We start from the raw sequence: 23,782 nt of genomic DNA, 5'->3' as shown, positions 1-23,782 counted from the left end.
TAACACATGCCTGCAAATGTTCAAAATATAAAATTTTTGGACTGAGTAATAGATTAATTAATTATTAAAATAAATCCCCAATTTTCTACTATTTATGGAAGATATTTCGTTACCGGATTTTATATAAATTAAAAACTAGAGAAGGTCTATTAATATTAAATTTAATCTTAATATATTGGATATTAATAATAAGTGCGATTTTAATTGCACCGTGGTTAAAATTATTTTGGCATGGTTCAAATTTTTTTTTACGAATTTAGGGTCGACCCCGGTTTGAAGGCACGATTAAATTAAGTGACACTAATATATTGAAAATTTTAACACGAATATTGGTACTAAATTACTTAAACATTTGCACCGCCAAAAAAGAAAGAGTCGTGTTAAATTATTAACCAAATGTTTGTCGCATTGGCACTAAATTGGCACTGAATATAAAAAATTCCAGCACCAAACACTCGCGAGAAATGCCTTAAATATACCGTTATTGCGTTGAAGTGTTCGCACCAAACGCTGAACACACAATGACTTAAAATTAGATTGTTTAAAAAATTTAAGTCACAGATCGTGATTTTTGAGCATCAAATTTGATTTTTAACTTTGATAGCTAAAGTACAAAATAAAATTAGAAATTTAACCGAAATTTAATCTGAAAAAAGTGTGGAAAATATGAGCGCCGTATATTGCAACCCACCAATAATATTTTCGCACTGCAAAAAAAATTCGTTATTTCAAAACACCAAACTTTGTGATTTTATTTTTTTAATAATTATAATATAAATATTCTATTAGCACCCTAAAAAACGAATCTGTGATGAACTATTTTTAAAATATTTTTATATAATATTATATATTTATAACAAAAATTAAAACTTCGTTGGATTTTACAAAACTTCGAAGTGGTGATGAGTAGTACAATAAATGAACTAAATTGTACAATGTTAACCTGTAGAATTGTTTTCAATTGTTGGCATGTTAAAATAAATCAATTTACGTTTGAGAAAAAAATCGTCTTTTTAATCAATTATTTAAACCAGAAATTTCTTTATTTATACTTCTAAGACTTTTAGCGCTATTAACAGAATATTAACACAATATTGAGGTATCGTTATTTCACAGCGAACAAAAATTGTTTTAGAAATATTAACCGATAAATGATATTTTAAAATCTGGAACAAGAGAGCTTCATCGCACCATGGGCCAAATAATGATAAATCATTAATAATCAATAATGATTTATCATTATTTGGCCCATGATCGCACTGGATGGGCCAGCCTAAGGTCCCGTTGCCCGCCAAGAGCAACAAGTTAGGATCACTTACACTACTTGAACACAGGGTTGTTGATTTTTACCCCTCCGAGGGGACTTTGTCCCCTCGGAGAGGTTATACAACGACCGTGTCTGTCTGTCTGTGGGTGGGTCTGTGGGTGTGTCTGTCTGTCAGGACTGCGAACGCGTTCGCATTTTCGGTGCAAAGTGTAATCACTGCGTACGCAGTTTCTCAAACGGTTGGCAAAACCACCGTGTGACGGTGAGCGTTAACGGATGCATTTGCGGTTTGGTTTGGATGGTGTTTTTTCGCTCACCGTCGTGACGGTTTGGTGTATTACGGTTTTTGTAATGTTTATGCGTAGGTTGTGAGTGTTGAATTTGTTGTGTTTGTGTTCTGATGGATGTGCATGTTGAGTCTGTTGTGTTTATATGGGCGTTTTCTCTCCAACTTCTTCTTAATGACTTTGGGACGGACCGAGTGCTGAGTGTAATGCTACCTCTCAACGTCCAATGGCAGGGTTTCCACCAGTTGTACACGGTATTCGTCTTAGTATCAATTTGCGATCGCATCGGGCGGGATTTGAACCCGAGACCTCCTGATTGACAGGCGGACGTTCTACCACAGAACCACCGACACTTGTTACGCCTTATTGAAAATTAGACCTTCAGCTTTATCGGAAGCGTATTTAATAGAGTACGAAATTTTGGTTTAATTGAAATAGAATTGAAATTGAAATTATTGCATCGAAGAAATTCTAATTTAGCGTTTCTCTATTGATTAAAAACAAATGCGCCACCCAGGTTGTTGATTTTTTCTCTTAAATCGATTTATTTGATTTAAATCGGATTTTTATTGATTTTTTAAGGATTTATGACTGTTTTTCTTGACAAATTGAAAATAATTTGAGTGTGACGATAACGTAAACTATAATTTAAATTAATCTTTATTGAATTTAATTATGAATTAATAATAAAATTTAATTACAGTTTTGTGAATTGAAATTTTTAGATGACCTACTTTCGTATATTTTCATAAACACGTTATTTAAATCAATATTTTTTTTAAAAACTAACTCGATTTAAATCAATAATTTAAAAAAATAACTTAATTTAAATCGCGATTTTAACCCTGCTTCAACAAAGGAATTCAAATAAATGAAATTATCAAATTGATATTGTACCTTTATTTTATTATTTCATATCGATTCATGTATCATTTACAATTTTGGCCTAAATTGTTTGAGAGCAAGAAAATTCCCAATTTTTACGGGGCCCTGATTACCCAAATTATCGTAATTGCTCGATATATCCTAGAGATTAATGTAGCATTTACAAATTTGGCCTAAATTGTTTGAGAGCAAGAAAATTCCCAATTTTTACGGGGCCCTGATTACCCAAATTATCGTAATTGCTCGATATATCCTAGAGATTAATGTAGCATTTACAAATTTGGCCTAAATTGTTTGAGAGCAAGAAAATTCCCAATTTTTACGGGGCCCTGATTACCCAAATTATCGTAATTGCTCGATATATCCTAGAGATTAATGTAGCATTTACAAATTTGGCCTAAATTGTTTGAGAGCAAGAAAATTCCCAATTTTTACGGGGCCCTGATTACCCAAATTATCGTAATTGCTCGATATATCCTAGAGATTAATGTAGCATTTACAAATTTGGCCTAAATTGTTTGAGAGCAAGAAAATTCCCAATTTTTACGGGGCCCTGATTACCCAAATTATCGTAATTGCTCGACATATCCTAGAGATTAATGTAGCATTTACAAATTTTGACCAAACGATTTCATAGGAATGAAGTGCCCAATTTTATGGGTCCCCATTCACCCAAATTGATTTGTTATATTTAGAAAAAAGTTTTAAATATTTAAAGGGACTATGCATCTCCATATTTATGGTGGATCACCTAATATAACATTTCTGCCACCAGAAGCTAGTGGTAATTGGCGTTAGTTATGTTACAATTTAGTAGGGATGCACCGATACATCGGCCTATATTTCTAATACCGGTATCGGCCGATATTGGCCGATACCTGTATTTGAAAATATTTTCAGAAAAACATTTAAAAATAAGAAAATTCTCGATGAACAAACTATTGATTTTTATTTGATTGGCCGCGCCACGTACACCAGACTTCAGAAGCTAGATCATTTCTTTTTCGGACAGGGGGTTACGAGTGTAAACAAATAAAAAACAACGATATTCGATTTGTGATAGAAAATATGTATCATGTAAAATGAATTCGGATATACTCTTGCAAACTTTTTTCATAAAAAAAGATAATAAAATGGTATGACAGTGTACTGAACCGTCTTTTACAATGATTTTATCATATACACTAAGGTTTTGATATATTACTTCGTTAATATCGGCCAATATTACCGCCGATATATCAGCCACGAATAGCCAATATATCGGCTGTACCCATATCGGTGCATCCCTACAATTTAGAAATATTTTAAATATTTAAAGGTAATATAAATTTACGAACATGTAATCAGACGATTTCTCGATACAGTTTCCGTTCCCTTTAAGCGATTTTTCGTAAGTACCGACGATTTTTAGTTCTGATAACCGAAGTGACAATCCCCGAGCGTAATCCCTTTACAGGTCACTTTTAAAACCTGGGATTATGGTACGACCGCGAAAGGTGACCTAAATACCCCCGCGGACAGCGCATTTTGGGGGTCAAAGGAGGAACCAGTTATACGAAAGCGAAGCGTCTGTTGACAATGGCAATAAAGATGTTGATTCGCAAACATCGATAAGGTCTCGTCCCCGACCGGGTACCTCATTCTCTTGACGTCCACTCCTACGTGGTCGGGGGCCCCGGCATGGGAGGCATCCCGAGCGAACGGGTTCATGAAAGCGGGCCCTCGATGACTCGTACGGCGGAGGCCCCTTTCAACTACTCACGCACGCACTCTTTGACTGCGCGCGCGGACCAACGATACGCGCGAGGGACGTCTCGAGATTCGTTTCTGATTTCGGCAGACGTCTATGGCGGCCGTGATTCCCTCGATTACATGCCCCCTTTATTGCCTCCCCCCCGGGATAAATATGGAGGTGCGCGGCAATAGAGGAGACATAGCAACGGTGCTCTCCATCGCGGTTAAATGGAATATAGGTGCTGTATTTCGCCACCAGATGGCCATAATATTTTTCAAGTTAAAGTTTTATGAATTTTTCCAAATATTATCTGCCACTTCAATAATAATCTCTAATCTTTCAAAAAAAAATGTCACGCATTTTTTAAATATCTTTATTGTTTCCCTGACTTGTGGCCACCCTTAATGGTTTTTTTTTAATAATTTTTTTTAATAATAAGCTATGCTAATACCCAGGACACAACCTTAGGCCCAAGCCATCGACTGACTTTTAATGCCATTAATTCAGATGGCCGGATTATAGCGCGTATGACCTTCTTGCCACAGCTCCCTACACTCACTATTCTCGGAAATCTCAACAAGTTTTAATGGAGAGGGGAAACCGAAGAACTCGGGAAAAGCCCCCTTTGACCAGTGTGGAGAGAACTTGAAAACTCTATTGCGTAGCGCTACCGGAGTTGATGTCACCTAGGAGCGACAAACATACAAGGAGAACGCAACCCGTCAAAAGTCGTGCATTTTCTCGCGTACATTTTTCATTGGTTAGACGCTTTAGCGCCTGCTGCCGTTGGGAGGGGAAAATTCGGAAATGGACGCTTCAATAAAAGATACTCGGTTTCTACTCCCCTCTCCAAATTCATCTGGGAAGGAGCTATTTCCGGTCGGTCGGTTAAACGGTTACAATGGCTAGCCAAAAAGTCATCTTTAAGCCAATTGGAGACGCGTTTTTGCCCTCATAGAATTTTGCGTCAGATAAGAAACGCGTCGGCTCACGTGTATAAGGAACATACTAATGTTAATTTTCGATCATATATTTTAAGGTAAAATATGTAATGTTACTAAAACTAAGTATAAGAAGATAATATTATTATTATTATCATCCTCTTATGGTATAAATAATTAAAATTATACGGAATATTTTTATATTACCGGGCAATTTTAAGGCTTCTCGTGCTTCTCGTGGAGGCAGAGTTAATTCATTTCGTATAAAATTATCTTTTGGAAAAAGATGAAAACTCATTCCTTTAGAACTAAACGTATTACTTTTGCAGTGCGGTATGCAAAAAGTGTTTCCTTTTAACCAGGTAACTTTTTTTGACGTGTTAAGGCTTAGCAAAAAACCGATGTTACGTTCGAGAAAGTTTCCAGCTTTCTAATATTTCAACAAGCACTATATAAATAGAAACTTATGAGTCCTGGCTGTCGGAAATATTACTTCTTGGCAATTTCTGGGAAGATGTTTTATTTAAGCGCCTATTGTCTCCCCCCCCCCCCGCCCGTAAAGGCTCGTCCAATGAAATTTGTACGCAACACTGCGTTAGCGTGTTTAAGGGTTAGCCGCGTTCTCCTCGCGTTTGTTGCTCCTAGATGACACAGATGTTACGCGTAAAAAAAAGGTGTATTTCCGGGGGAGTCGACGCTCTGAGGTAGTCCCTCCCAAATATTGTTCGTCCATGATGCGGAGATTATAAAAAAGGCAGATCCATAACAAGGCGCGCATACCAAACGATTGCAGTAGGCCGGCAAGTTGACAGAGCCTACGCAGTGAGGGACACGAAAAATTTCGGACTTTTCAAGGTCAGCTCCCTCGCGACACAAGGGAAAAGAATCACCATTACATCTTTTTTTTTCGCCTTTTTAATTTGGCCTATTTTTTTTCCGGTTTCCATCGAGCTGCTTTCTTTTAGTGTTATTAGAGAATGGCCATTTTCAATGTCACCGAAATCAAGATTACAGCGTTTCCACGTGTAGGCAATTTTCGCCTTTCAAAATTAGAATAGCGAAATGTGGAAAAATATGGTATTTTCGTATTTTAAAAAACAAAATGTAAATTAAAACTATTTTCGACAGAGATCTGCATTTCAATGAAATCAACATGTTTTTCATTGACAAATAAATATTCTAGTTTTTATTTGTTATAGAGACGGATTACAACTGCATTATAAGCGAAGTGGTAATTGCCCTATATCTGAATATAACGTCCATCACATTGACAGCGATTTCAATTTATATTCCCTGACATTTCCTAGTTTCCCCTGCTTCATTTTGTGACAACATTTTGTATTTTTTATTTATATTTTAGTAAAATATTCCTATTTGCAAACGAAATTATACTCCCTAACTTTTCCCTGATTTTAGACTTATTTTAAAAATTATCTGACTTTTCCCTGATTTTTAGACTTATTTTAAAAATTGCTGACTTTCTCCCTGATTTTTAGACTTATTCTAAAGATTCCCTGACTTTTGCCTGATTTTTAGACTTATTTAAAAAATTCCCTGACATTTCCCTGATTTTTAGACTTATTTTAAATATTCCCTGACTTTTCCCTGATTTTTAAACTTATTTTAAAAATTCCCTTACTTTTCCCTGATTTTTCGACTTATTTTTAAAATCCCCTGACTTTTCCCTGATTTTTTGACTTTTAAAAAAATTCTCTGACTTTTCCCTTTTTTTTGTTTACTTTAAAAAAAATTCCCTGACTTTTCCCTGATTTTTAGACTTATTTTAAAAATTCCCTGACTTGTCCCTGATGTTTAGACTTAATTTAAAACTCCCCTGACTATTAGACTTATTTCAAAATTCCCCTGACTTTTAGATCCATATTCCAATTCCTTGACGTTTCCAGGTTTTCCCGGTACTGTGGCCACCCTGCATTGAATTATAGCAGATTTTGAAGCCTATTATGTTAAGATTCAAGAAAGAACTAATTTGAAAATTTTAAACGTTTAAGAGGGGGGAAAAGGAAAATTATTATTTGTTATTAATTATTATTGTTATTATTTATTATTATAAATTATAAATTAGAATACTTCAGTCAGCAAATACAAATTAAAAAATCATCTTCCCATTTTTTGAATCTCCAAATATATCCCACTTCTATATTTCCCAGATGGAGCTGCAGACAGATTTCTATGGCGTTTCCATTCTGATAAATAAAAGATGATGGCAGTGAAAGATTCGGTTATCGTACATTGTTTTTAGTTACTTCAATGCGTTCCCGGGAATACAGCATAAAATAATATAATTTTTATATATTTTACAAATAGAAAATATTGAATTTTTACATATTGTTTTGTAACTATAAAAGATATAGTCGTCATCGTCTCCATGTTGGAATATTCAGGGGCTGGGCGGTCTTGACCACATTTATCGGTCTTTACCCAAAATTTTAAACGTTATCACAACCGCGATAATTTGTAAAATTTATCACTACTCGAAACTTTTGCTAAATTTATTTATATGGGAAATTAAAAAATATCAGGTTCGTAAATTTAAAAAATTAACTTAAGCAATATAACTTTATTTTTTTTAAATATAACTTGAAATTTTTTTAAATATATTTTTAAATTTTTTTAAAATATCAGTTGAAAATTTGACAAACTATCAGTTGAAAATTTGAAAAACTATCAGTTGAAAATTTTAAAAATTATTGCTTGAAAATTCGAAAAATTAATACTTGAAAATTCGAAAAATTATCATTTGATATTTTGCAAAACTATCACTTTAAAATTTAAAAATTTATAACTTGAAAATTTAAAAATTTATAACTTGAAAATTAAAAAAATTATAACTTGAAAATTAAAAAAATTATCACTTGAAAATTAAAAAATTTATCACTTGAAAATCTTAAAAATTATCACTTGAAACTTAAAAAATTTATCACTTGAAAATCTTAAAAATTATCACTTGAAAATTTATAAAATTATCAGATTCGAAAATTTAAGAAAATAGCACTCGCAAATTTAAAAAATATACGCAGATCGTAGAAATCCTGTTGGTGCGAACCGGTCTAAATACATAACCGATAGCGTAGCAAGCATTCTTTCTAAAAAATATATCTGTTTCAAGTGGTTTCGGCCGAGAGACTTCGACTCGAAGGGTTATTCTTATAAGGAGGTTTATCGTTTTCCGCTTGTAACATCGATGTCACCCAAGGCACCACCTTAGGTCCAAGTCATCGACCTCCCAAAAACCTTACCATGATAAATAACTTTTAATTTAGTTGCGTTATTTTATTTTTTGTTTAAACCTCGTTTTTTTAAACACTGGTTTATATTACTTTAAAGCTATTTTTCCCCTGGTTTTAATTCTTATTAATTGTACATACTATTATTTATTAACTAAAATTTAATTTGAATTAAAAAAATTAAGTACCCAAATTAAACTTTAATTTTCTGGGACTACACTTAAAGAGTTTACACTTCTTTGCAAGGTTGGCAAGAGCCAGCCAGACTGGTTTAAACCACAGAATCATGATTAAATCCACTTTTTTTAAATTTAGAAATTAATTAGAAATATTGAATATTAAAAATATTTGTCGCAAGTAATGAGAGCTAGATATAAGCAATTAGGGGATCTTAAAATTCATTTTGCGCGTGAAAATACGCCGCCGTGTTAGGGTATAAAAGCGGGTAAATAAGTCTGCTATACCTCACAATGTAAAGGTACTGTCACTCACAAAAACGTAATTTTGAAATCGGGCAAATTTGTGCAATGAGGGCTAGATATAAGCAATTTGAGCATTTTTTATGAAATGTTTTAACCGGTTTAAGCCACCGGTTACATCCGGTTTTAAACATACTGGATTTTAAAAATTTTTAATTTTTATTAGAGGTCGGGGACGGTTAATCATTATCCATGTTTAAATTGATTTTTTTCGGGAATAAATGTAAACAAAGAAATTTACCGGTTAATATTTCGGAAAATGATTAAAAAACATGTATTATTCGGAACATTTTAGCTTTCTATCGAAAAAACGTCGTTTTTCCGATTAATTTTACAAATTTATCAAAAAATTATTCGGATAATACAGAAATATAAATTACTTGATCAAAACGTTTTACGAATAATTTTGAGAGCTTTATCTATTGAATAAAAGTTAACCATCCCCGACCTCTAATTTTTATAATAGCCGGTTTTTTGCCAACACTGCTTCTTTGACTCTCTTTAACATCTTTGTTAAAGACTTTAAACAAAAACACAAGTTTCAATGCTTTATCTGTGCGTAGTAGATTATTATTAGCCAATAATTAACTATAAACAGCAGTATCTCTTTAAAATGGGTTTTTGTAGTTTTATTTTCGGTTTTCAATATTACAAAGGTCTTGCTAGAAACGAAGTTTTAGTTTTTTAGTTTCAATTCAGTACAAATATTTTGGCCACAAAGACGATTTTGTTTTAGTTTAGGAGTGTTTTTGTCAGAAAATATACAAATAACCGAGAAAAAGTTTGAGGAAATCGTAGCGAAATTAAAAAAAAATCAAAGGTTTATAAAAACCAACTTATATAAAAATCCCTTGGTTTAAAGTATAAAAAGTAATTTATTTGATTGCCGATTTTAATTGATTTTATTTTATTGATTTTTAACATTTAATTAATTTTTTTACGTCGAATTAATTCATTAATTACTCCGACTACGCTAAAGATGTCGCTACGCAGCATTAAGGACGTTCAATTGAAACCAAAGACAGTTTTTTTAGTATATGGCCTTGTGACCTTCGCACAGCATGACGAAAATTAAGATGTTAAAATTAAAATTTAATTTGGTTATGTATTAAACTCAGTTTCTTTTAATTACATGAAAAAAATTAGTTAATTTATTGCATTTAACATTTTATTTTTGTTTCTGAAGAACAAATTGCTATTTTGCTTGTATATATAACGTTAACTATAAGTTAATACTAAAAAATAATTGGCTTTGAATTATCAAAAGAAACTATTCTGTACAAGATAACGATTACTTAATTAAAATTAAATTTTAATCTGTAATGAAATACGATCTATTTTTTGCCTACCAGCGCCTGTATAAATGTTGCACACGCTCTGAATGAATTAATATTTATTTGGTCTATGTTTTTTTATACAAATCCCTTTTAATTCAAGGAGATCACGTGTAAATGTTTTTTTCTACGTCACTAGCTAGATTTTGGAATTCGAAGTCCACGTGCGAAACGCCAATAAAGTACTATAAAGCTTACGCTCGTGACGCGGAAAAAACCTTTTATAATTTTAATTTTTTATTGTTCTATTTTATGGAAACACCTATTACTGGATAAATAAAAAATAAAAATACTACACCTTCTCAGATATCGAAATAAACATATAGTATATACAGATAAAGATAAATTTACTATTGAATTACAAAATATTTAAAGTATTTAATATTTATAATATAATCTTTTCTCACATTCGCGAACGACGAGAACATATATAATCGATATCTTCTGGCGACGCGCCGCAAATGGTACATTCCGGAATATCTCCAAAGATATAAGGCGAGGTCGGGGATGGTTAACTTTTATTCAATAGATAAATCTCTGAAAATTATTCGTAAAACTTTTTGATCAAGTAATTTATATTTCTGTATTATCCGATTAATTTTTTGATAAATTTGAAAAATTAAACGGAAAAACGACGTTTTTTTCGATAAAAAGCTCAAATTTTACGAATTATACATGTTATTTAATCATTTTCCGAAATATTAACTGGTAAATTTCTTTGTTTACATTTTTTCCCCGAAAAAAATCAATTTAATCATGGATAATGATTAACCGTCCCCGACCAAAGACACAAGGCGAGGCTGCGATAATTATCAACTTCTTGTCGCCATTTCATGCCGGGTTGCCACAATATTTTCAGATTCAAATTCCCTGTTTCCCGGACCTTTCTAAGAGTTTTTCCCTGACTTTTTAAAGCCAAAATTAGACAATTTTTAGCTTTAAATTTTACTTTTATCCGAAGTTTATAAATTGATATCAACCTATATTTTAGTACAAAGGTATTATTGCGAAGTTAAAAAACAATTAGCGAAACTTTAAAGGAACTAAATAATAATCATAGAATTTGTCAGATAACAAGAGTAAAATTACCTTCAAAAAGTGTCCTGATAAAATGGAATTCCCTTACTTTTACAAATTTTTAAAATTCCTTAAAATTTCCCTGACTTTTTAGTAGGGATGCATCTATCTGGGTACAGCCGATATATCGGCGGTAATATCGGACGATTTAATGGCCGATATTAACAAAGTTATCTACCATAACAGTAGTGTATATGATAAAAGACGGTTCAGTGCACTGTCAATCCATTTTATTCTCATTTTTCATGAAAAGAAGCTTGCAAGTGCATATCCGAATATTCGTATTATATTATATTATATTATATTATATTCATATTATATTATATTACATTCGTATTATATTATATTATATTCGTATTACATTATATTATATTATATTATATTATATTATATTCGTATTTATTATTATTATATTATATTATATTATATTATATTCGTATTATATTATATTATATTATATTATATTATATTATATTATATTATATTATATTATATTATATTATATTAAAAACTTGAAATACATATCCCTACTATACACGTTTTCAGTATCAAACCTGTTAAACCAATTTACCAAAAACTTATAAAACAGTATTCCAAAAATTATAAACTTATAAAAATATATTCCTGATTTTATCAAAATGTGTTTCCAATAAACACGCTTCCCGTGTCCAACCTTGCAGGTTCAAACCGTTCAATTTGTAACTGTGGTTGAACACGTTAAATAAACATTTCATTTCATTTCATTATATTATATTATATTCGTATTATATTATATTATCATTATTTTATTTTCGTTTTATATTATATTATATTATATTATATTCGTATTATATTATATTATATTATATTATATTATATTCTTATTATATTATATTATATTACATTATATTCGTATTATATTATATTCGTATTATATTATATTGGTATTATATTATATTATATTCGTATTATATTATACTATATTTTACTATATAATATATGTATTATATTTTTCTACAATAAAATTTATTCATTACCAACGCGGTGTTAAGAACTCGAAAGAGTCGAACCATAGCGATAACATGGGCTTATTTTATTTTTAAAGAAAATTAACGGTGCAGTAGAACTATCGACGACATGAAGCTAAATTTCAGTTGAGAATTTCCAGGAGATAATTTCACGAACTAACCTTGTCAATTATTAGAAACGATTAAGAACTATTTAAATTCTTGGTAAAATACAGCGATTTCGCTCATCTTATTCGAAATTCATAAGTTACGAAATCAACGTTTAAAATTGAGCATTTTTTGTGTTTTGCCGTAAGACTCTTGAGGGTGTAGCCAGTATCAATCAGGAAGTGAAATACGCTATGCAAATTGAGAAACTAGCCTTGCGAGGAAAAAACCAAAAGAATTTTGAGCTGATAAAACAAAATTAAGATATATTTAATCGAGTTACTTGACACTCATTTGCAAAGAACACGAAGCTCTACCCATAATTGGATACACTGTCGGGTAACGCTTGTGGACAGAAAGGCATCTGAGTAAAACAAGATGTCACAGACCTTTGAGTGCGCACAATCTTCAGTGTTAAGTACGCCTTGCGTTTTAAAGGTCAAAATTTATAAATTTTAACATAATTGGCTCAATAAGAATTATTTTGCCACAAAGAAACAATCCATTACAATGCTGAGAATTATAATAATAATAATAATAATAATAATAATCAGCTAGGCTAATACCCTTGGCACCACCTTAGGCCTAAGTCATCAAGCGACTTTTGAAGCCTTTTTTAATCCAGGTGGCCGGGTTACAATGCGAAGGAGGGTGGTGGCAAGCCCTTCATGCTACGCGAGCCAACAGCTCCCTACACTCACTATTACCGTAAAATTCTACAAGTTTTTATGGAAAGGGGAAACCGAAGAACTCGGTGGAAAACCCCTTTAACCAGTGGGAGAGAGAACTTGCAAACTATTTGAATCTAAAATGTAGATTTTAATTCGGAAATAGAGAAAAACAATATAATAGGTTCAACGATTTTCATATCAATTTTTTGTCTATTGATGTCTGATTAAACCTTTTTCTCGTGGGTAGGTGAAAACTCGGAACAACTGCTACTGCTTTGAGTTTCGTTGCCCCCTGGTTAAAGGGTTTTTCCGCCGAGTTCTTCGGTTTCCCCTTCCATAAAAACTTGTTGAGTTTAACGGTAATAGTCAGTGTAGGGAGTTGTTGTCTCGCGTGACGTGAAGGACTTGCCGCCACCCTCCTGCGCATTGTACCCCGCCACGTGAATTAAAGGCTTTAAAAGTCGCTCGATGACTTAGGCCTAAGCTTGTGTTTAGCTGATTATTATTAATAGTTGTTTTCTTTTCACCAGTTCTCGGACTAAAAGTGTACTCTTTTTATTCTAAAACGTTTTATTCACCTGTTCCGGGGATGAGAATTACTCCGCCCCATAAACTACTAGCTTGTTCCGGAGTATCAGGGCTACTCTGAAAAAGAGGTGTAAAGAAGTTAATCGGATTTTGTCGTCTGCTAGCCCGAATTTATCTGCTAAAAGGCCACATGAATCCATTTTGGAAAAACATTTTTACTCCGACTCAAACCATTCGCCACTGCGCAGAATCGGAGTAAAATGACGTCATAGCCTTACTCTTCTTACCCGGAACAAGCGAAAAGAAACAAAATAATAAACGTAATCAGTATTACATTCATAAACGCACTCTTTATTACCCTTCTAACCATATCGGTTGCAGAGTAATGAAGTAGAGTACGGCGGCATCGGCGACACTGCGCGTGAAACTAATAAATACGACCCCTGGGATTGTCTCATTAAATAGGAATCTTCATTGCGAAATGCAACCTTGACTTTTTTCTTTATTGTCGGAGATTTTTTAGGGCGATTAGGACAGCTTTCATCTCTCAAACAAAATAGACGTTTACCGTTGTTGCATCACAAAAGCGTATGAATATACTTCTGGAAACTGTTGAAAGGATTTGGAGCGTGGCTCCTGCAATGTTCCTCACGCTCTAACAGTAAGCTCCGCCCCCCTGTACACAAATCAAATCAGCCCGCAGGGTTTTAAAAAAACCGACTTTTTTAAAAATTAAAAAATCCAGTATGATTAAAAACCGTTGTAACCGGTGGTTTAAACCGGTTAAAACGACTAATACAATTTTTTTCAAATTGCTTATATCTAGCCTTAGACCACGAAACACAGGAACGTCGCACGGTAGATATTTCGCGCCCGAAGCTTCGTTGCGGCTGCCTATTTAGTATTTATCTCGCGCTGTGTCGCTAGTAGCGAAGGTGAGTCAATTTTTATTGGCTATTTGGGTCACGTGCACAGCCCTACAATCTGTCAGCACGTGGCCTGCAACAGCGTGGCTCCCAAAAACGAAATTTCTTGTATGTTTTTTAATATTTGTGTCCCTAACATGTTAAAAAAATATAAAATAATTTAAAAATACGTAACTCTTAGCTGATTATTTTTTTTCGTGTTCTTTCAAAAACGTTATTTTTATCTCTCATGGATGGCGCCTATTGACTATCTGTATCACCTAACCCCCCTCTCCCTACCGCAGCCGCAACAAAGCCCCACCGAAAAATAAAGCGTTGGTTATTCTATGAGCGAGACGTCCCTGTGTTTCTTGGTCTAAGTTCTAGCTTTCATTACTTCTAAAAAGCTCAAATTGCCCGATTTCAAAATTAAGTTTTTGCGAGTGACAGTACCTTTACATTGTGAGGTATAGCAGGCTTATTTACCCGCTTTTATACCCTAACATGGCGGCGTATTTTCACGCGCAAAATGAATTCTAAGATCCCCCAATTGCTTATATCTAGCCCTCATTACTTCGTAAGAGGACAAAAAGTGAAGGTTAAGTTTTAGCTTCGTTTTGGAATAAAAAATTCGGATTATGATATTCCGCATTTTTTATTTGAAATAAATAGTATTTAAAATGTTCAATCTTTCTAATTAAATTCTCAATATAAAAAACCCTAATTAGTGCAACCTTTGAAAAAATAACCAGAACTTTTGTATTACAATCACATAATTTTACACAGAACATAAGGAATATTCCTTTCAAAGTATTTTCAATATAAAATATAATTATCAAAAGTCAAAATATAGGCCAGAGATTCCAACAGTAGACCGGTTTCGCCCTTTTGGGGCTCATCATAGTACTGTGTAGGAACTCTGGCTACCCTCGGAACTCTGAATGTTTATTATTATTATTTTACAAAGTGTTAAAATTCCTTGCCTTAATTTCTCGATTCTTCACCGCCCACAAAGCTATCAGTAACTATTTCGACTAACTGCTACACTTATGGAACATAATTATAGATTTATGGTTATACGAAAGAGAAAATACCAGTTTCAATGCCACATTTTTAGTACTTAAAAGAGTTTAGGTCATTTAAAATTCAAGAGTTATAAAAAACATGTTTGAAACTACCATTTAAAAAACATCAATTTTTTAAAAACGTTTTACACAGTATTAAGAAACTTTAAACATGTTTTTATTGTAAGAATATTGTAATTAAAATTCCGTATTTACTGTGCGATTTAAAAACAGTATAAAAACGGAGTTTTAAACAATTTTAAGCTTTGTAGAAAGTTTGATCAACAATGTTTTTATACTTAAGTTCGTTTAAGAACTTGAAAAACCATGTACATTTTCAAATATTAAATATTTAATTTTTTCCAATTTTTTTTATATGTATAAAATATACACTTTTAAAAATATAAAATATTGACCTCTGTACATTTTTTAAATGTAAAATATTGAATTTATATATTATAAAAAATTATACTGAATTTTTAATATTATTTTTTTAAAAGATAAATTATCGAAATTTTTACATATTATTTTTAAAAATATAAAATATATTATTTTAAAAAATATAAAATATATTATTTTTAAAAATATAAAATATATTATTTTTAAAAATATGAAATATAGAATTTTTATATATTTTTATAAATATTAACACTGATTATTAAAAAAAGGTAAACTATTTGCATTTTTAATTAAAATCAATGATATTTACAATGATTTGTCTAACCGATTTGCAAATATAACGAATTTAACATTTTTTAATAATTATCATTAGCATATTGGACTTACCACAAAAAATAAGCCTAAATATTAATTTTTAATATTTATTTTAAATATAAAATATAGAATTTTTATTTGTATTTTTTTAAATATAAATTATAAAAACAATTATAAATTTATTTTAATAAGAATTATACATCATAATTTTTATATATTTCAAAATATAAAATTTATAAATAGAAAAGATACAATTTTTATATATTTTACAAATAGAAAATATTGAATTTTTACATATTTTTTATAACTATAAAAGATATAATTTTTTATATATTTTAAAATATAAAATTTATAAATAGAAAAGATATAATTTTAATCTATTTTTAAATATAAAATTTATAAATAGAAAATATATAATTTTTATATATTTTACAAATAGAAAATATTGAATTTTTAAATATTGTTTTGTAACTATAAAAGATATAATTTTTATATATTTGAAAATATAAAATTTATAAATAGAAAATATATAATTTTTATATATTTGAAAATATAAAATTTATAAATAGAAAATATATAATTTTTACATATTTTACGAATAGAAAATAAATATTGAATTTTTACATATTTTTTATAACTATAAAAGATAATTTTTATGTATTTTAATATATATAAAATTTATAAATAGAAAATATATAATTTTTATATATTTTACAAATAGAAAATATTGAATTTTCACATATTTTTATAACTACAAAAGATTTAATTTTTATATATTTTCAAATGGAAAATATTGAATTTTTAAATATTGTTTTGTAACTATAAAAGATATAATTTTTATATATTTTAAGATATAAATTTATAAATAGAAAAGATATAATATTTACATATATTTCAAATAGAAAATAAATATTGAATTTTTACCTATTTTTTATGACTATAAAAGATAGAATTTTTAGGTATTTTAATATATATAAAATTTATAAATAGAAAAGATATAATTTTTATATATTTTAAGATATAAATTTATAAATAGAAAAGATATAATATTTACATATATTTCAAATAGAAAATAAATATTGAATTTTTACCTATTTTTTATGACTATAAAAGATAGCATTTTTAGGTATTTTAATATATATAAAATTTATAAATAGAAAAGATATAATTTTTACATATTTTACAAATAGAAAATAAATATTGAATTTTTATATATTTTACAAATAGAAAATAAATATTGAATTTTTACATATTTTTATAACTATAAAAGAAAAATTTTTTATGTATTTTAATATGTATAAACTTTATAAAAAGATAATGTATAATTTTTATATACTTTAAAATAAAAATTTATAAATAGAAAATATATAATTTTTACGTATTTTTTACTATAAAAAATATAATTTTTATGTATTTTAATATATATATAAAATTAATAAATAGAAAAGATATCATTTTATATATTTTATAAATAGAAAATATATAATTTTTATATATTTTACGAATAGAAAATATCGAATTTTTTCAATAAGAAAAGACGTAAAAAAATTTCAGTCTAACAATTGGAAATTTGTATAAAATGTCGCTAAGGAGTTGGGGATAGCTGAGGGGAATATAAGTCACTGATGTGAGCCACACCTTGTATATTTTATACGAAAACTGTCTTGAATGGCACTAAGCGTGACCCTCTTCACATTAAAAGCGACCAAAGAGAGAGAGAGTGCGAAAAACTCTAAATTTAGAGATGAAAAGGCCAAAGGCGGAGCAGCACCTTCCCGAAGGCTAATCGGACGAGTTTCCACAATGATGGATCTTTTACGTAAAGGAGGGGGGCGCGCCAACGGGGGGCGGGACGGGACAGCTAACAAAATGTCCTAAATCTACGTTTCGGTTTATACCAAATATAGGTCCACGCCGAAAAAAGCGAAACAAGTGGGACGAGACTGCAATGTCATTTGGGACACTTCAAGGAAGAATATCTCGAAGGATGTGAGGGGAACTATGGGTACTTAACAAAAAAAACACTACTTCGTGATTAATTGTGGAATAAAAAGAACATTTTTTTTTAATCTCACAAGCACATTTTTACAAATAATGCAAGCACATTTTTACAAATAATACAAGCACATTTTTACAAATCCTGATAGCACATTTTTACAAATAATACAAGCACATTTTTACAAATCCTGATAGCACATTTTTACAAATAATACAAGCACATTTTTACAAATCCTGATAGCACATTTTTACAAATAATACAAGCACATTTTTACAAATAATACAAGCACATTTTTACAAATCCTGATAGCACATTTTTACAAATAATACAAGCACATTTTTACAAATAATACAAGCACATTTTTACAAATAATACAAGCACATTTTTACAAATCCTGATAGCACATTTTTGCAAATAATACAAGCACATTTTTACAAATCCTGATAGCACATTTTTACAAATAATGCAAGCACATTTTTACAAATCCTGATAGCACATTTTTACAAATCCTGATAGCATATTTTTACAAATCATGATAGCACATTTTTACAAATAATACTAGCACATTTTACAAATCCTGATAGCACATTTTTACAAATTTTGCAAATCTTACAAGCACATTTTTACAAATTATACAAGCACATTTTTACAAATTATACAAGCACATTTTTACAAATTATACAAGCACATTTTTACAAATTATACAAGCACATTTTTACAAATCCTCACATTTTTACAAATAATACAAGCACATTTTTACAAATCCTGATAGCACATTTTTACAAATAATACAAGCGCATTTTTACAAATCCTGATAGCACATTTTTACAAATAACACAAGCACATTTTTACAAACCCTGATAGCACATTTTTACAAATCCTGATAGCATATTTTTACAAATCATGATAGCACATTTTTACAAATAATACTAGCACATTTTACAAATCCTGATAGCACATTTTTACAAATTTTGCAAATCTTACAAGCACATTTTTACAAATCCTCACATTTTTACAAATAATGCTAGCACATTTTTACAAATCCTGATAGCACATTTTTATAAATAATACTAGCACATTTTACAAATCCTGATAGCACATTTTTACAAATTTTGTAAATCTTACAAGCACATTTTTACAAATAATGCAAGCACATTTTTTCTCCAAATAATGCAAGTACATTTTTACAAATCTTGCAAGCACATTTTTACAAATCCTAATAGCACTTTTTTACAAAATCCCAATAGCACATTTTTACAAATCATGCAAGCACATTTTTACAAATAATACAAGAACATTTTTACAAATAATGCAAACACATTTTTACAAATCATGCAAGCACATTTTTTCATATCATGAGATAACATTTTATGAATCTTGCAAGAAATATATAAATCTTACTCCAATATGGGACAAGTCTTGCAATAAAATGTTAAAAATCTTTCAAGAAAATTTTGCAAATATTACAAGAATATGTTACAAATCTAGCAAAACAATTATACAAATCTTGCAAGAACATTTTACATATCTTGAGATAACATTTTATAAATCTAGCAAGAATACTATAAATCTTACTGCAATAAGTTACAAATCTTACAATAAAATGTTACACATTTTACAAGAATATGTTATATATCTTGCAAGAATATTAGATAAATCTTGCAGGAACGTTTTTAAGAAGCTTGGATTAGCATTTTACCACTCTTGCGAGAATATGTTACAAATCTTGCAAAGATATTTTATAAATCTTGCAATGATATTTTACAAATCGTCCAAGAACACTTTTATAAATCATGCGAAAAAACCCACAAATCTTGGAAGAACTTCCTTTGCGATGGAAAAGCGAAAATACAGAGCGAACTGTTAAATTGAAAGAATTCTTATTAGCTTTACACGCCAATGACGTCGCAAGAATTATAACCAACAGCAACGTTTCATCCAGCACCAAAAATCGAACATAATTCAGGACTGCCCCAGATTTTTAAAAATTAAAATTCCCTGATTTTCTCAGCTATTCCCTGACCTTATCCAGAAATGTTCCCTGACTTATTTTCAGCCAAAATTTGCAACTTTTAACATATACATTTTAGTAAACGTATTCCATTTGCAACAAAAATTAAATGACCTTTTAACTAGTTTTTAAAATTCCTTGACTTTTCCCTGAATTTTAGACCTATTTTAAAATTCCATGACTTTTCCCTGAATTTTAGACCTATTTTAAAATTCCTGACTTTTCCCGGAATTTTAGACCTATTTTTAAATTCCATGACTTTTCCCTGAGTTTTAGACCCATATTAAAATTCCCTGACTTTTCCCTGAATTTTAGACCTATTTTAAAATTCCCTGACTTTTCCCGGAATTTTAGACCTATTTTTAAATTCCATGACTTGTCCATGAGTTTTAGACCCATATTAAAATTCCATGACTTTTCCCTGAATTTTAGACCTATTTTAAAATTCCCTGACTTTTCCCGGAATTTTAGACCTATTTTTAAATTCCATGACTTTTCCCTGAGTTTTAGATCCATATTAAAATTCCCTGACTTTTCCCTGAATTTTAGACCTATTTTAAAATTCCCTGACTTTTCCGGGAATTTTAGACCTATTTTTAAATTCCATGACTTTTCCCTGAGTTTTAGACCCATATTAAAATTCCCTGACTTTTCAAGGTTCTCCGTGTTGTTTTCCAGTTACCGTGGAAACCCTGTGATTAAGGAAAACCAACTCGGTAAAGCTCCAGGGTTGCCACAGTTTGTTCAGATTCAAATTTCCTGATTTTTCCAGGTTTTCCCTGACTATCTACGGAGATTTTCCGTAACTTATTTTGTGACAAAATTTTGTTTTTTTTAGCTTATATTTTAGTTTTTCCTATTTGCAACAGAAATTAATTTCCCTAATAATTCCCTGATTTTTAGACTAATTTATAAAATTCCCAGACTTTTCCGTGAGTTTTAGACCCATATTCAAATTCCCTGACTTTTCATTAAATTTTAGACCCATATTCAAATTCCCTGACTTTTCCCTGAGTTTTAGACCCATATTTAAATTCCCTGACTTTTCATTAAATTTTAGACCCATATTTTAATTCCCTGACTTTTCATTAAATTTTAGACCCATATTCAAATTCCCTGGCTCTTCCCTGAGTTTTAGACCCATATTCAGATTCCCTGACTTTTCCATGAGTTTTAGACATATGCATATTCAAATTCCCTGACTTTTCCATGAGTTTTAGACATATGCATATTCAAATTCCCTGACTTTTCCATGAGTTTTAGACATATGCATATTCAAATTCCCTTAGTTTTAAACCCATATTCAAATTCCCTTAGTTTTAGACCCATATTCAAATTCCCTTAGTTTTAGACCCATATTCAAATTCCCTTAGTTTTAGACCCATATTCAAATTCCCCAACTTTTCCTTGAATTGCAGTTTTCCCAGGTAATGTGGCAACCCTCACGACCAAACGTTGAAAATTGGAAATAAAAATAAAAATCGGGCACAGAACACAGACAGACATCCTGAGCCAAAGCATAAACTTCGCCGAGACAAAGATGAATTCCATACCTCTCCATAATAACGGAAGGAAAGTAGGCTATCCATTGGCAAGTTAAAACGGATCTCGGGGCGCTTCGAGACACTGTCGTCGGGACCAGTTAAGTTGGGAGCGTATTCGCTCGGAAAATGAGGTCAATTGAAAGCATTCACAATGGATCTGGATTCCCTTTGACCCACTTAACCCCTTACGATATGGGGAGGGTGGAGGGGCCCCCAGGACCCCCCTGGAGGTAGGAACACCCATCCGAATCTCCAAGACTTCCTTTCTCGCGATAAAAGAGTGACCGTAACCCTGAATAGTCAGGTTTTTTTAATGCCACCTGAGCTAGGAGAGCCTCCATATGGTGGACACGAGGCTTTGCTGTGGACTACAGCGATGCCCGGGACGATGTTATAACCAGTCAGCGTTTACAGACGTACACGTCGATAAATTTGGGATCATTTCTGCATCGTACGATAATTTCAATGGCATACTTGATATTGTACGCATTTTTCGTACGATTATGTACTATTATTATTTTAATTAATTATTTTAATTTAATTAATTCTGGGGTAGCCAGAAATTCTTCAAGGGGGTCGAGAATGGGGTGGAAATTTCAGACAGTCAAAGGTAGACCCAAGGGGGTGTTGTTCGCTACTGAATTTAGCTGATAATCGGCTTAAACTGCGACTTTTAATCGGTTTGGTTTTGGTTTTTTTTAATTTACCCAATGTTGTTGTTGGGTGTTAGCGTTGCCATTGGGCAAGTCTGAGCCACTTTGGACGGACACGGTCAATGGGTAAGAATGGCTTTGTCCGCTTGTGCCTGGAAGACCGTGTAGAGCACAAATCGTTAACTGTTATCGAAAATATTTAGTTATATTTGAAAAAAATTTAAAATATAAAATTTGAAATATTTAAAAAATATGAAATTTGAAATATTTAAAAATATGCAATTTGAAATATTTAAAAAATATGAAATTTGAAATATTTAAAAAATATGAAATTTGAAATATTTAGAAAATATGAAATTTGAAATATTTCAAAAATATGAAATTTGAAATATTTAGAAAATATGTAATTTTAAATATTAAAAAAATATGAAATTTTAAATATTTAAAAATATGAAATTTTAAATATTTAAAAAATATTAAATTTTAAATATTTAAAAAATATGAAATTTTAAATATTTAAAAATATGCAATTTGAAATATTTAGAAAATATGAAATTTGAAATATTTCAAAAATATGAAATTTGAAATATTTAGAAAATATGTAATTTTAAATATTAAAAAAATATGAAATTTTAAATATTAAAAAAATATGAAATTTTAAATATTTAAAAAATATGAAATTTTAAATATTTAAAAAATATGAAATTTGAAATATTTCGAAAATATAAAATTTGAAATATTTCGAAAATATGTAATTTTAAATATTAAAAAAATATGAAATTTGAAATATTTAAAAAATATGAAATTTGAAATATTTAAAAAATATGAAATTTGAAATATTTAAAAAATATGAAATTTGAAATATTTCAAAAATATGAAATTTGAAATATTTAAAAAATATGAAATTCGAAATATTTAAAAAATATGAAATTCGAAATATTTAAAAATATGAAATTTGGAATATTTAAAAAATATGAAATTCGAAATATTTAAAATATGAAATTTTAAAAGGTGAAATTTTAAAAGGTGAAATTTTAAAGGGTGAAATTTTAAAATGCGAAATTTTAAAATATGAAATATGAAACGAGAAAAAATTTTAAAAGGTGAAATTTTAAAATTTTAAATTTTAAAATATGAAATATGAAACGAGGGAAAATTTTTAAAATATGAAATTTGAAACCAGGGACAATTTTCAAAATATGAAACTTAAATTCAGGGACAATTTGAAAAATATGAAAATGAAAATCAGGGACAATTTTTGAAATTTGAAATTTAAAATCAGTGACAAT

At 30.0% G+C, this 23,782-nt stretch overlaps 1 protein-coding gene across 1 annotated transcript in view; it reads right to left on the bottom strand.

Annotated features, from left to right (window-relative positions):
* Positions 1-23,782, bottom strand: part of LOC149958632 (uncharacterized) — a 125,070-nt gene that overhangs the window by 88,269 nt on the left and 13,019 nt on the right. The gene's annotated exons all lie outside the window — the stretch shown is intronic.

Source organism: Leiobunum rupestre, chromosome 2, assembly GCF_980474605.1.
Source record: "Leiobunum rupestre chromosome 2, qqLeiRupe1.1.hap1, whole genome shotgun sequence".
NCBI classification, from domain to species: domain Eukaryota; kingdom Metazoa; phylum Arthropoda; class Arachnida; order Opiliones; family Sclerosomatidae; genus Leiobunum; species Leiobunum rupestre.
The sequence above is the reverse complement of the archived record's forward strand: the minus strand, read 5'-3'. Positions and strand labels throughout refer to the sequence as shown.